Raw genomic sequence first — 6,222 nt, 5'->3', positions numbered from 1 at the left:
CTGCCCCACGCACACTCTGCCCCACGCGCACTCTGCCCCACACGCACTCTGCTCTGTCCCACGCGCACTCTGCCCCACACGCACTCTGCTCTGCCCCACGCGCACTCTGCCCCACGCGCACTCTGCTCTGCCCCACGCGCACTCTGCCCCACGCGCACTCTGCCCCACGCGCACTCTGCCCCACACGCACTCTGCTCTGCCCCACACGCACTCTGCTCTGCCCCACGCGCACTCTGCTCTGCCCCACGCGCACTCTGCCCCACACGCACTCTGCTCTGCCCCACACGCACTCTGCCCCACACGCACTCTGCTCTGCCCCACGCGCACTCTGCCCCACACGCACTCTGCTCTGCCCCACGCGCACTCTGCTCTGCCCCACGCGCACTCTGCCCCACGCGCACTCTGCCCCACGCGCACTCTGCTCTGCCCCACACGCACTCTGCTCTGCCCCACACGCACTCTGCTCTGCCCCACGCGCACTCTGCCCCACGCGCACTCTGCCCCACGCGCACTCTGCCCCACGCGCACTCTGCCCCACACGCACTCTGCTCTGCCCCACGCGCACTCTGCCCCACACGCACTCTGCTCTGCCCCACACGCACTCTGCCCCATACGCACTCTGCTCTGCCCCACGCGCACTCTGCCCCACACGCACTCTGCTCTGCCCCACGCGCACTCTGCTCTGCCCCACACGTACTCTGCCCCACACGCACTCTGCCCCACACGCACTCTGCTCTGCCCCACGCGCACTCTGCCCCACACGCTCTCTGCCCCACACGCACTCTGCTCTGCCCCACGCGCACTCTGCCCCACACGCACTCTGCTCTGCCCCACGCGCACTCTGCCCCACACGCACTCTGCTCTGCCCCACGCGCACTCTGCTCTGCCCCACGCGCACTCTGCCCCACGCGCACTCTGCCCCACGCGCACTCTGCTCTGCCCCACACGCACTCTGCTCTGCCCCACACGCACTCTGCTCTGCCCCACGCGCACTCTGCTCTGCCCCACACGCTCTCTGCCCCACGCGCACTCTGCCCCACGCGCACTCTGCCCCACGCGTACTCTGCCCCACGCGCACTCTGCCCCACGCGCACTCTGCCCCACGCGCACTCTGCTCTGCCCCACGCGCACTCTGCTCTGCCCCACGCGCACTGTGCCCCACGCGCACTCTGCCCCACACGCACTCTGCTCTGTCCCACGCGCACTCTGCCCCACACGCACTCAGCTCTGCCCCACGCGCACTCTGCCCCACGCGCACTCTGCCCCACGCGCACTCTGCCCCACACGCACTCTGCTCTGCCCCATACGCACTCTGCTCTGCCCCACGCGCACTCTGCTCTGCCCCACGCGCACTCTGCTCTGCCCCACGCGCACTGTGCCCCACGCGCACTCTGCCCCACACGCACTCTGCTCTGTCCCACGCGCACTCTGCCCCACACGCACTCAGCTCTGCCCCACGCGCACTCTGCCCCACGCGCACTCTGCCCCACGCGCACTCTGCCCCACACGCACTCTGCTCTGCCCCATACGCACTCTGCTCTGCCCCACGCGCACTCTGCTCTGCCCCACGCGCACTCTGCCCCACACGCACTCTGCTCTGCCCCACACGCACTCTGCCCCACACGCACTCTGCTCTGCCCCACGCGCACTCTGCCCCACACGCACTCTGCTCTGCCCCACGCGCACTCTGCTCTGCCCCACGCGCACTCTGCCCCACGCGCACTCTGCCCCACGCGCACTCTGCTCTGCCCCACACGCACTCTGCTCTGCCCCACGCGCACTCTGCTCTGCCCCACGCGCACTCTGCCCCACGCGCACTCTGCCCCACGCGCACTCTGCCCCACGCGCTCTCTGCCCCACGCGCACTCTGCCCCACGCGCACTCTGCTCTGCCCCACGCGCACTCTGCCCCAAGCGCACTCTGCCCCACGCGCACTCTGCCCCACGCGCACTCTGCCCCACGCGCACTCTGCCCCACGCGCACTCTGTCCCACGCGCACTCTGCTCTGCCCCACACGCACTCTGCTCTGCCCCACGCGCACTCTGCCCCACACGCACTCTGCTCTGCCCCACACGCACTCTGCCCCACAGGCTCTCTGCCCCACGCGCACTCTGCTCTGCCCCACGCGCTCTCTGCCCCACACGCACTGTGCCCCACACGCACTCTGCCCCACACGCACTCTGCCCCACACGCACTCTGCCCCACACGCACTCTGCCCCACACGCACTCTGCCCCACACGCACTCTGCCCCACACGCACTCTGCTCTGCCCCACACGCACTCTGCCCCACACGCACTCTGCTCTGCCCCACACGCACTCTGCCCCATGCGCTCTCTGCTCTGCCCCGCACGCACTCTGCCCCACACGCACTCTGCCCCACATGCACTCTGCCCCACGCGCACTCTGCTCTGCCCCACACGCACTCTGCTCTGCCCCACGTGCTCTCTGCCCCACACGCACTCTGCTCTGCCCCACACGCACTCTGCTCTGCCCCACACGCTCTCTGCCCCACGCGCACTCTGCTCTGCCCCACACGCGCACTCTGCTCTGCCCCACGCGCACTCTGCTCTGCCCCACGCGCACTCTGCTCTGCCCCACGCGCACTCTGCCACACGCGCACTCTGCCCCACACGCACTCTGCCCCACACGCACTCTGCTCTGCCCCACACGCACTCTGCCCCACACGCACTCTGCTCTGCCCCACACGCGCACTCTGCTCCACGCGCACTCTGCTCTGCTCCACGCGCACTCTGCTCTGCCCCACGCGCACTCTGCTCTGCCCCACGCGCACTCTGCTCTGCCCCACGCGCACTCTGCCACACGCGCACTCTGCCCCACACGCACTCTGCCCCACACGCTCTCTGCTCTGCCCCACACGCACTCTGCTCTGCCCCACACGCTCTCTGCCCCACGCGCACTCTGCTCTTCCCCACACGCGCACTCTGCTCCACGCGCACTCTATCTCTGCCCCACACGCACTCTGCTCTGCCCCACGCGCACTCTGCTCTGCCCCACGCGCACTCTGCTCTGCCCCACGCGCACTCTGCTCTGCCCCACGCGCACTCTGCTCTGCCCCACGCGCACTCTGCTCTGCCCCACGCGCACTCTGCTCTGCCCCACGCGCACTCTGCCCCACACGCACTCTGCCCCACACGCACTCTGCTCTGCCCCACACGCACTCTGCCCCACACGCACTCTGATCTGCCCCACACGCACTCTGCTCTGCCCCACACGCACTCTGCTCTGCCCCACACGCACTCTGCTCTGCCCCACGCGCACTCTGCTCTGCCCCACGCGCACTCTGCTCTGCCCCACACGCTCTCTGCTCTGCCCCACACGCTCTCTGCCCCACACGCACTCTGCTCTGCCCCACACGCTCTCTGCCCCACGCGCACTCTGCTCTGCCCCACACGCGCACTCTGCTCCACGCGCACTCTGCTCTGCCCCACGCGCACTCTGCCCCACACGCACTCTGCTCTGTCCCACGCGCACTCTGCTCTGCCCCACGCGCACTCTGCCCCACACGCACTCTGCTCTGCCCCACACGCACTCTGCTCTGCCCCACACGCACTCTGCTCTGCCCCACACGCACTCTGCTCTGCCCCACACGCACTCTGCTCTGCCCCACACGCACTCTGCCCCACACGCACTCTGCTCTGCCCCACACGCTCTCTGCCCCACGCGCACTCTGCTCTGCCCCACACGCGCACTCTGCTCCACGCGCACTCTGCTCTGCCCCACGCGCACTCTGCCCCACAAGCACTCTGCTCTGCCCCACGCGCACTCTGCTCTGCCCCACGCGCACTCTGCCCCACGCGCACTCTGCCCCACGCGCACTCTGCTCTGCCCCACACGCACTCTGCTCTGCCCCACACGCACTCTGCTCTGCCCCACGCGCACTGTGCTCTGCCCCACGCGCACTCTGCCCCACGCGCACTCTGCCCCACGCGCACTCTGCCCCACGCGCACTCTGCTCTGCCCCACGCGCACTCTGCCCCACGCGCTCTCTGCCCCACACGCACTCTGCTCTGCCCCACACGCACTCTGCCCCATACGCACTCTGCTCTGCCCCACGCGCACTCTGCCCCACACGCACTCTGCTCTGCCCCACGCGCACTCTGCTCTGCCCCACACGCACTCTGCCCCACACGCACTCTGCCCCACACTACTCTGCACTGCCCCACGCGCACTCTGCCCCACACGCACTCTGCTCTGCCCCACGCGCACTCTGCTCTGCCCCACGCGCACTCTGCCCCACGCGCACTCTGCCCCACGCGCACTCTGCTCTGCCCCACGCGCACTCTGCTCTGCCCCACGCGCACTCTGCTCTGCCCCACGCGCACTCTGCTCTGCCCCACATGCTCTCTGCCCCACGCGCACTCTGCCCCACGCGCACTCTGCCCTACGCGCACTCTGCCCCACGCGTACTCTGCCCCACGCGCACTCTGCCCCACGCGCACTCTGCCCCACGCGCACTCTGCTCTGCCCCACGCGCACTCTGCTCTGCCCTACGCGCACTCTGCCCCACGCGCACTCTGCCCCACGCGCACTCTGCCCCACGCGCACTCTGCCCCACGCGCACTCTGCCCCACGCGCACTCTGCTCTGCCCCACGCGCACTCTGCCCCACGCGCACTCTGCCCCACGCGCACTCTGCCCCACGCGCACTCTGCTCTGCCCCATACGCACTCTGCTCTGCCCCACGGGCACTCTGCTCTGCCCCACGCGCACTCTGCTCTGCCCCACGCGCACTCTGCCCCACACGCACTCTGCTCTGCCCCACGCGCACTCTGCCCCACGCGCACTCTGCCCCACGCGCACTCTGCTCTGCCCCACGCGCACTCTGCTCTGCCCCACGCGCACTCTGCTCTGCCCCACGCGCACTCTGCTCTGCCCCACGCGCACTCTGCCCCACGCGAACTCTGCCCCACGCGCACTCTGCCCCACGCGCACTCTGCCCCACGCGCACTCTGCCCCACGCGCACTCTGCTCTGCCCCACGCGCACTCTGCCCCAAGCGCACTCTGCCCCACGCGCACTCTGCCCCACGCACACTCTGCCCCACGCGCACTCTGCCCCACGCGCACTCTGCCCCACGCGCACTCTGCCCCACGCGCACTCTGCCCCATGCGCACTCTGTCCCACGCGCACTCTGCTCTGCCCCACGCGCACTCTGCCCCACACGCACTCTGCTCTGCCCCACACGCACTCTGCCCCACACGCTCTCTGCCCCACGCGCACTCTGCTCTGCCCCACGCGCTCTCTGCCCCACACGCACTCTGCTCTGCCCCACACGCACTCTGCTCTGCCCCACACGCACTCTGCCCCACACACATTCTGCTCTGCCCCACACGCACTCTGCTCTGCCCCACGCGCACTCTGCCCCACGCGCACTCTGCTCTGCCCCACGCGCACTCTGCTCTGCCCCACGCGCACTCTGCTCTGCCCCACGCGCACTCTGCTCTGCCCCACGCGCACTCTGCTCTGCCCCACGCGCACTCTGCTCTGCCCCACGCGCACTCTGCTCTGCCCCACGCGCACTCTGCTCTGCCCCACACGCTCTCTGCCCCACACGCTCTCTGCCCCACACGCTCTCTGCCCCACACGCACTCTGCCCCACACGCACTCTGCCCCACGCGCACTCTGCTCTGCCCCACGCGCACTCTGCTCTGCCCCACGCGCACTCTGCTCTGCCCCACGCGCACTCTGCTCTGCCCCACGCGCACTCTGCTCTGCCCCACACGCTCTCTGCCCCACACGCTCTCTGCCCCACACGCTCTCTGCCCCACACGCACTCTGCCCCACACGCACTCTGCCTCACACGCACTCTGCCTCACACGCACTCTGCTCTGCCCCACACGCACTCTGCCCCACACGCACTCTGCCTCACACGCACTCTGCCTCACACACATTCTGCTCTGCCCCACACGCACTCTGCCCCACACGCACTCTGCCTCACACGCACTCTGCCTCACACGCACTCTGCTCTGCCCCACACGCACTCTGCCCCACACGCACTCTGCTCTGCCCCACGCGCACTCTGCCTCACACACATTCTGCTCTGCCCCACACGCACTCTGCCTCACACGCACTCTGCCTCACACGCACTCTGCTCTGCCCCACACGCACTCTGCCCCACACGCACTCTGCTCTGCCTCACACGCACTCTGCCTCACACACATTCTGCTCTGCCCCACACGCACTCTGCCTCACACGCACTCTGC

This window comes from Ascaphus truei, unplaced genomic scaffold (assembly GCF_040206685.1).
Source record: "Ascaphus truei isolate aAscTru1 unplaced genomic scaffold, aAscTru1.hap1 HAP1_SCAFFOLD_145, whole genome shotgun sequence".
In the NCBI taxonomy this organism is placed as follows: Eukaryota; Metazoa; Chordata; class Amphibia; order Anura; family Ascaphidae; genus Ascaphus; species Ascaphus truei.
This window is presented reverse-complemented; position numbering follows the sequence as displayed.